This window comes from Prunus mume, linkage group LG7, assembly GCF_029339155.1.
Source record: "Prunus mume cultivar Tortuosa linkage group LG7, ASM2933915v1, whole genome shotgun sequence".
In the NCBI taxonomy this organism is placed as follows: Eukaryota; Viridiplantae; Streptophyta; class Magnoliopsida; order Rosales; family Rosaceae; genus Prunus; species Prunus mume.
In genome coordinates this window covers 15,107,328-15,117,266 of record NC_142704.1, presented here as the reverse complement: position 1 = coordinate 15,117,266, position 9,939 = coordinate 15,107,328, and the positions used below count along the sequence as shown (strand labels likewise).

The window sequence follows — 9,939 nt, the reverse complement described above, 5'->3', positions numbered from 1 at the left end:
GTACTTACGGTAGTAGTACATCCTGGCCTTGATTATCAATGCTTTTTAAATTCGTGCTTTTATTATAGGTATGCTTTTTAAATAAGGTGGCATATGTGTGGTGTGGTAATCTTTCTTACACCGTAGTTTTCTTCGGGAAAGTTTTAACGAGGCCAGCCCTTATACATGTTGTGTACTCAAAAACTAGAAAAAAAGAAGTTTACATCTTAACTATTCAGAAAGTAGTATTGAAATCCAATATCAATTTCTTTTCTTTTAAAAGGAGATGAAATCACAAAGACTAAGTCCACCAAAACTTGATAAGAAATCAGAAAAAATTATTTATTTTTTTTGTCAAATCAGAAAGAATTAATTAGAAAGGGGTAAAGTGGTAAAATAAACGTGTTGAAATTTTAATTTTGAAAAAAAATATGAAAAGAAAATAAGATGAAAACGTGCTCACGAAATACCAAAAAATACTTGGACAGAAAAACCCCCGAAACAAAAAAACCAATAGCTTATGAGAAATTTATGTTTTAGAGTTCGAATGTGCAGTTTCGCAAACACGCAATAAAATAAGAAGGAAAAAAATACAAATTCACAAAACTCAGCCATATCGTGTGAGAAGAGCAGTTGCTTTTAGTTTTCACCCAATATCATCCCTCGATCAAGCATATTATTGATCTGCCAAATAAACCGAAAGAAAGACCAACACTTGTGCAGCAGGAGCCTTTAGAGAATGGGTCAACCATCACATATGTCCTACTAGAAAAAGGAACGTTGGGCATTGCAAACTATCTCTGCAGGTGTGGCGTGAAGGCTGCTGCCTATAATGTAGCAGTATGTCATGGATTATAGCAGTTTTTTCATGTACTTACAGATGTATGCCGATGATAGATTCTTTTTTACTGTCATATTGACAACTCATTGAGTTCCACGCATTATCCAAAAGAATTTTCTAGAGCTTCAACATCGCATCCTTTACCATTAACTAAAGCTTCATAAATAATTTTTTTTTTACTAAGAAGTCTTCATTACTATTTTATGCATTTTTCAGATGAACTCAAAAGATGTACATAGGCTCACAAGCAATTTGTGTATTTTCATGTTATTTAATGAATTATTCTTATTTTTGGAAGTTAAAGTATACACAAATAGAAATAAACGTAAGAGATTGAGAAGTGGTGACACTTGAATTGTGCGTCGTCAGAGTTTCCAACAGGTGTTAGTATCGCGTAGCGCCACGTGTTATCATGTTCATTTTTGTATCTTTAACTTAAAAAATTCACAAACAATGAATAAAAAATGAAAAAAATGCACCGAAAATTTCTAAAAAAACTCCTTGCCACATTATCTTCGACTACGATGTGTGGTAATAAAATTTTGGCCTTGAAAAATTTGAAGTAATGATTGGAGGAAGAGTCGTTGTAAAGGAGAGTAATGATTTCCAACATAGTATTATTGTTGGCATAAAAACAAACTTGACGTTGAGAAATTATTTGAATTTTACATGTCAAAATTATATTTTAAAGCTTAGCCGCAGTAGACTTTAGAGTTTACAGGGATGAAGCAATGGACATTAGAGTTTATAGCGATGAAGCAAGTGAAGGAGTTGAGTCTTAATCAATCGTCTCCACTGATAATAGCTCGGTCAATGAGTTGTCAAGCTGCCATTGTGCTGCTGGTTTTGCATCAGTGGATTTTATTATTTGGAACTTAATTACCGAGACCAAAGTAGAGTCTTTTGCTGTACCTCAGACTGCTTACTGAAATGATTTGTAAGTTGTTTGTGTTATTTATTTTGATGCCCAAGGAGGACCCATATTTTGTTGCAGTTTGTGCAAATTCCATGCGGTGGATGGAGTCGTCCTCATTCCTATTATCTTGGTGATGTACCAGAAATAAGGAACTACTTTGCATATGTTAAGGTTCGGGCCAATCTATTTAGAATTGGTAATTTCAGAGGCTCAAATAAAATAAGCATTGTGGAAAGGTATATCCACGGAGTAGGTTAAAAGTATTTTTTATGATCTGAAAATGCACATCCACAAATGCATGATATGAGTTCCTTTAGTTTTGTGTCATGAATTGCTTTGTGAATTGTTTTACAGCTAGGCACATCATTCTACCTTTTCTTAATAATTGATCGTATGTTTCATTGGTTTATTACTTCAAATTTCCCAACAAGGTAAAAATTTTGTTTTCATACGTCATAGTCGAGGATAATGTTGCAAGGAATTTGGAATAAAAAATATAAAAAATTCAATGCATTTTTGTATTTGTATTAATTTCTTATAAATTTTTTAGGTTAACACACAAAAATAATAAAAAATCAAGCTCTAATCACACGTGGCACCAAAAAAAGCGCCTCAAATGTTGATTTTTGTTGATCATGTTCTATTCAGTCCTGTTGGGTTCTTCTGGTATGGCCTAGAAAGGGACCCTTCATGCCTCGCATTGCATGACTCAAATATAAAGGGATTTACTACCCAATGAGAGACCATTTTTAATAAAGCAAAATTGTTTTGAAATTAATTCTTTTTGCCCAACTTGTGGTGTGGGTGTCTATATCAATCAGCCTTAAGAAAACTCACATCTTTAATTTCAAAGAAATATCAGCTGGCTAATTTTGGGATTTAAACCCCTTCATATGTCTTCTTTTATTTATGTTTATATTAATCGGGATGGGCGATTCGAACTTGCAATCTCTTCCCATATTGTGAAGAGAAATACCACTAGAACGAGATGTAGTTGTAGAAATTGTGTTTTAAAAAGTTCTTAGTTAATTAAAAAAGCACCAATAACATGTCACATAAAAGAGTTTTCGGAAACCATATAGATTGTGAGACTATGTCTATTTTTTTGAAGTGTGTGATTAGGCAAATAAATTTTTCGCAGTTGCATATGAGGACTTGAAGATGAACTTGAGGTGGGAAGATGTGAAGAGGATTTAAAATCAAGGATTAGATTCACTAGGGACTTGTTAAGTGTAGAAACCTAAACTATTATTACTATATATTCGTGTTTAATTAGTTGTTTTGTTAAAGTTTATTAGTAATTTTTTTATTTTCTTTAAGTTCCGGTTCATATTTTAATCTGGATTTGTGAAAGAAAAAAAAGTTTCTTCATCACATTTGGCATGACATTTTCAAACGACGAATAGGGAGACTAAACTTTACCATACACAACATTGCTTTTGTTCAAACTTCTGATCACCCTCATCTCTATGTCCCGGAAAATGGATGATTTCATGGAATTACGTTCAAGGGCTATGTGAAAGAACAGCTGGTTTTGATGGGGAAATGTTGTATGATTTAGTGATCGGGGTAGCTGAGGCTTAAGTTCTTCTTAAGCTGAAAATTTAGTTTGTGTGTAATCAGTTTCATATGAACATGGTATAAGCAGAATATTAAAATGAAAGTTTCTGTCTGATCAGTTTCAATTAATACATGCCAAACCAATAGTTTCTCCACTTTCAGAGCAGAAATGTTGCTATCTGGCTATACCTAGGAAATAACTCAACTCTAAAATTAAAGTTCAGTCGACGACAGAGAAAGTTTGAAACTCTCTGTCAGCGATGGCTGCTTCCATGACCTGTCGCGGGCCAATTTCCCCACCATTGTCCATGAAGGACTTGATCAAATTGTCGTTGACGCCACTCATCAGCGTCACCCCTGGATGATGTTCTTCTGAATGAGGATACCTCCATTCACTAATATTCCAAAGCAAAATGTGAGGCAATGGCCACGCATCGTATCCGGAAGCCTCAAGCTCCTCATGCTTGCTCTGTTTTGCTTCATACAGAGTCTTCGAGGTGCAGCTAAAGAATCCTGTGAGGTCGGTGAGCACAAACACTTTCTTGATCATCTGCTCTGCCTTCAAGTTCTCATTCTCAACCACTTCCAGAATCAGATCACACACCTTCCGAAAATCGACACTCTCGTTGGACTTCATGCGACATGTCCTCATCATAAACTCGCACTTGGACTTGAGATCATCGCCTTGTATCGAATGCAGCAGCGGCTGAGACTGACCATCGGGCAAATCACCGAAACTGATCACCTTTCCTTTCCATGCCGGATCTTCGTTCAGTTCCGAAACCAAAAGTCCCAAACTCACCCCCAATTCTCTTTGTAATTTGGCCGTGTGATCGGTGATGTTACACACTGCCAAACAGTTTTTAAATTTGCCCAAACCTTCTTCCCCCTGCTTTTGCCGCTGCTTCAGGTACATGTCCTCCACCATTGCCTTCCACTGAAGGTTAGCCGCTTCCCCGAAATCCTCATCTTCTGCATATTTCATGATCTCATTTGGAAGCAAAGCATCCGGCTTTATTATGCCGCCTCCTAAATTGCCTCCTGCTGCAGCTGCTGCTTTCACCTCCTCCAAACATTTTACCTCAGCGCGCTCTAGTGTGTGGTTCCCATGTAAGGCTCGATGCATGTAGTAATTTAAAAAGGGCTCCAAAGCGTTGGTTAGCCGTTCCCACTCTTCGGATTGATCCGATTCTGGTGGGAAAAGCCTCCTCACAATGCTTTCACGAAGCAAAATGGAGCTGGTGTTGGGGTCGGGGAGGCTGCAAACCGCTGCAGTCCCAGATACCAAAAGATGATCAGCCTCATTCAAGTTGGTCCCAGTCTTGGAATGACTTTAGTTCCAGCTTGTGCTGCTTCAATTTTTCAATATCAGACTTCCACCGCTCCGCCAAGAGATCCATAACCTGGTCGTGTAACAACTTATAGTCAGGGTCACGGTGGAGCCTCTCCTCCGCAGTAGCGTCTTGGCCTTGTTCTAGAAGGCCGTAGAGAATGTCGAGAAGGTTATCGAAACCCCATTTCCAACCTGCGAAGGCGGGGAGGTTGCATAGAAGCGTCTTGGGGTGGTTCTGGTGGAGCCAAAACACGGCTGTGTGAAAGGCTTCCGGATAATTTCTTCCCTTACGAATAATCCTAGAATGGAGATTGAAGATGAGCTTGAGGGTGGTCAGGGGATTGTGGGACCAGGCCACCGGCAGCAGTTGCTTCAGATAGTGAAGCCTATAATGGTTATAATGGGAGGTCTGTTTCTGCCTCTCCTGCTTGATGTCGTCATCTTCGTCGTCGTTACTGATGTGATCTTGATCTCGACTTTTCACATGAAAAAACATATCAAGGCAGGGATCACCGAAGGAATACCACGAGGAGAACGAAATAGGGTTGGTGGAGATCGTGTCGGCCTCGGCCATGTCAAGGTTAGAGTTGGAAGACATTAACCTTCTTGTGAGCAGTTGAGGAGGACCGACAAGAAGGGTTGTTGAAGTTGGAATTGTACGAGTAGCAGCAGGAGGAGCCATTATTTTCAGAACCCTCCTGAAATTGAAACACATTTGAAGCGTTACTGCTTTCTTCATCTGTAATTCCTCGTGAAATTGAACCTTCTTAGTTCAAATTGGACTCTCTCTCTTTTTCTCTCTCTCTGAGTGTGGAGCTTGACTGATTGATCTTTAGGCTTCCAAGGAAATAAATACGCTTGTTTTTGTTACAGAACAGATTCACTGCCTGCTTGGGCACCAAGGAAAAGGAATTGTATCACAAATCAAATACATAAGATAATTATCACACATATCCTTTTAAAATAAGCGAATTTCCAGTGGAGTAGAACTCTATAAAAAAAAAAAAAAAATTCAATTCCCAATTTTTCTTCTTTTTTATGTCGAAAAAAAAAAAACCAATAACCAAACATAATAGAAATTTTTTAAAAATCAAATACAAATATTGTCCTTCGAATGAAGAATATTATCTAAATCATATGCAACCCCACCAAACACACATGACATAGCTAATGCACCTCGAAATTTTGTAACAAACCCTTGAGGGGTGGGCAACCGAAACACATGACATAGCTAACGTAGTTGAAACTTCCCTTTTCTTTTTCTTTTTTAATAAATAAATATGACTATTGCAAAACTAAAAACTTATAATCGCTGTCACTCTATATACTAATTGTCTTCCAGCTAAGTATCAATAAGAATTTTTTGGTGAATTTTTCAGATTTTGTATGAATTTATTATAATTTTTTTGAAGTTAAAGCAGTGAAATTTTTTTGGCTATCTTATAGAATGCAATTTAATAATTTTTTTTTTTTTTTTTCTCAAGTGTTAAGACCAATGAAATTTTGGCTGCATATTTAACGAAAATCACAGGTGCTTTGGCTGTCAAGTAATTGAAGGATATGGTCGACAGAGACTTCTTGTGCCATGAGCATGATGGATGAGGGTGAAACTTATTTGGCCACGTTGGGTCCCCTAGTCCCGCTGCTTGTGAGTTTACTAGACTTATCATACACAAATGTATATAAAAATTTGCTGTTAGATAGCATATTATCTGATTCTAAGTGTCACATTTCATATTCTTCAATGTCTATGGTATGTGGAGCTATGAAGGATCAATTATTTGTGCAAATGAAACGATGTAATTGATTTTGAGTGGTATGGAGTTGTACACTTTTATCATACCGATTATGCAAATGAAATGATGTAGTTGTTAACTTACTGGTATGAACAGTATAACAACTGTTCATACCTTGCAACTGAGTTGATTTCTATGACATGGTATTAACAATGTACTTATATGACATAGTATTAACAGATTTTCAATAACAAAGTATGCTCTATATTTTGCTCTATATATATAGCTGTACACTTTAAGTTTATGATATGCATAATGTGATTTTACTAGGAAGATAGTTCTACGACATAGTATTAACAATGTACTTTTTTTTTCTTGTAGATGTATTTCCTTTTACCTTTGCGATTGTATCTGGTGAAACTGCAGACAATAGGAGATAGTTTCTTCAAAGGATATTGGATGTCTTGTGTTGAAGGAAACTGTGAACCTTCCAACATAATCTCACCACCACTAATTAATTAATGAGATTTTATTATTTTAGGTTCAACCCATTCGAGACGCAAGTATCTTAATTACAATCCCTTGCTTACAAGGGAAAAACCCTTTGATTCCATCATAAAGGAACAACATGTGTGTGTTTGGTTTTGCGGCTGCTCCCAAGTCCAACCTTGGGGTGCCTACGTATCCCTTGCGAGAATCAAGCCACTCGTAGTTCAAAGATTCGCAATGAATAAATGACTCATTGCGAGGGAAATTTGATTTAAATTGCATTGAGAAGTGTTTGAGTGAATTTGGTTGAATAAACCAAAGATTCGATATGAAATTGTGTTTGTGATGAATTTGGTTTAGAACAAACCAGGGATTCTGTTTGGATTTGAGATTTAGGTGGTTGCATCTAGATTGAGTCTCTAGATTGCCTATGTACCCTTTTGAAGGGATCAAACCAACGTAGTTCGGAAATGATTTGTGTGAAGATTTGATTTATGAGAATTTGATTGTGGTTGCGTCAATTGAGATGTTTAGACTGCCCACGTACCCCTATGAGGATCAAACCGACGTAGTTCCATGGTTTGGAAATTAATGGGTAAGTGTGGCCCAATAATTTAGAATTAGTGTCTTTGAGACGATTTGGAGATTTCCATAGGTAAATGACCTATGGGAAAAATTGGAAATTAATGGGTAAGTGTGGCCCAATAATTTAGAGTTTGTGTCTTTAAGACAATTTGAGAATTTTCATAGGTTGATGACCTATGGGAAAAATTGGAAATTAATGGGTAAGTGTGGCCCACTAATTGAGAATTTGTGTTTGAGATATTTGAATTTAATCTCATTGGAATTTGCATGGGTAGATGACCTATGGGAGAAATTGAAAATTAATGGGTGAGTGTAGCGCACTAATTAAGAATTTGTATTGGGGAGACTTGAATTTCATCTCATTGAAATTTGCATGGGTAAATGACCCACGAGAAAATTTGGAAAGGTCTTGTACCATTTTTCTTTCTATCAATGTCTAAGAAAAATAATGAGCAATTTTGATTAACTCACTAATTTTTCTACAATTGACATTTGCATTTGGGATTTGGTGTGGTTTTGTACCACTTGGGTCTTCACTTGGCGATTTGGAAATTAATGGAACCTTTTTTTAGTTTGAGCCCATTAATCCATAATTTGTGAATTTGAGACTTTGTACCAATGGTTCACCAATTGGAATTTTTATGACCAAGCCCGTTGTTTTTGAGACCGTCGAGTCTTGGAATGTCGGCTTGAGACTAACTGATCTTGAGATGTGAGACGAGCCTCGTGGGTATGAGACCACTAGTCTTGGCCATCAAATCTTGCAATTTCGTATTGGGCTTATTGATGTCACGATTTGGTAATGGACTGAACCTTCACAAGTCTTTAGATTTCTTGATCACATTTTCTAAACCCAAAGCAACAACCCACATGGTCTCAACTTGCAAAGTGAGGTCCTTTGTGACCTTTGGCCTTTTTGTTTGCTTGCTTTTATCTTGAGTTTGATTTTTTTTTGTTTTTTGTTTTTTGTTTTTTTTTTGTGCAGGTGGCGTTGGAGCAAAAGGGAATAAAACCACTTTCTTCTTATTTTCACGAGGTGGGTTCACCTCCACAGCAAAACGTAGTAAACCAAAGGCCTTGCTTTGCTCCAGCTGGACCCCTCAGATATTGGTGCCATTAGCAAGTGTCTTTCAATTTGATTAAGACACCCAAAGGATAAAAATCCTTCTCCAAGTGAAGTATGGATCAAGCTCCTTGTTGATTTGGAACCACTGAATCATCCAGTAAAGTAAACTTCTTGTCCACATAGGATTGGGCCATATGTGTTTTCCTTATAAAAAGGAAACATATGTGCACCAGCAAACAGCAACAAACGAAAGTCTTAATATCATTCTTTGCATGCTTTGCCAGACCAGCACATAGTCCTGCTCAAAGCCACATGTTGCACCATCAAAAAGAAGAAACAAATTGTTTCCTCTCCTCTGGGATTTCATGTGGTAACCCACATGCCATTCTTTAGTTCTCTTTTGTTTTTCATATTTATTGATTGAACTAACTAGGATTTTTGCATGAACAACAGCAGTAGCAATAGAAGACCCTCTAATCAATTGGATGCTTCTGGGCTTCAGTCTCGCAAGTGACTTGGAACCAAAAGAGATAAATTCTCTTATTGTCCCTTGTGTGCTGTAACTTTCCCAAGGTCAATAACCCAAGACAAAGGGAAAAAGAAATCATCTTGCCTTTGACGTGGTAACCACCCCATAAACTCCTTTTCTTTTGCTTTTTTTTTCTTTTGTCTGTTTCCATGCTTCTGACCTCTTGTCTTCTCTTTTATATGTAGAGACTGTGCTGCCAGATTGAAGGCTTTGAAGATTTCTTTATTTGGTGGAGAGAACCATCTGTCCTTTTGCTTCATAATCCAAAGAGAAAACTTATGGTACTTGCTTTGCCAACTCCCTTTTTTTGTTTGCTACTATTGTACTTTTACCATTGCTCACTTCCTTTTTTTTACTCAATTTCCAGTCAGAGTAAAACCAAAGAACCATTCAAGAGAGGGAGGAGGGGCTGTGCGACACATTTTTTATTTCACTGTTGTTGTTGTTTTTTTTTTTTTTTTTTTTGGGTGTTGTCCCTTGTTTTGTCTTTTACAAACAAAACAAAAGAACAAAGCCAGCCACCATTTTTTTTTACTCCATTCTCTCTTCCGCTGGCTATCTTCTTCTTCTTCCTTTTTTTATTTTCTTATCTGTTGTCCACTTCATGACGAGTATCACCGAACAAACTTTTGGCTTTTGTGGTACAACAATAAGAGGAACCTAAATAACTCTAGGATTTCCTCTACGTCTTTTCAAGAGAGTTGTGCACCAGTTTCGATTTTTTTTTAATGGTTTACCCAACATGGCAAACAATCCTCACTGACTGCTGGAAAATTGGAGGTCGATCATATCTTGAAAGTATTTAGTATGAGCTGCCTGTTGGAGAGGACGATGCCATAAAGCATGATGATTTCAATCATCATGCAAGGCAATCTTCCCCTGTTGGTTGTGAACTGGATACATCG

General features: G+C 37.1%; 1 pseudogene; it reads right to left on the bottom strand.

The window, feature by feature from the left end:
* Positions 1-3,388: 3,388 nt before the first annotated feature.
* Positions 3,389-5,360, bottom strand: LOC103336973 (uncharacterized; annotated as a pseudogene).
* Positions 5,361-9,939: the final 4,579 nt, after the last annotated feature.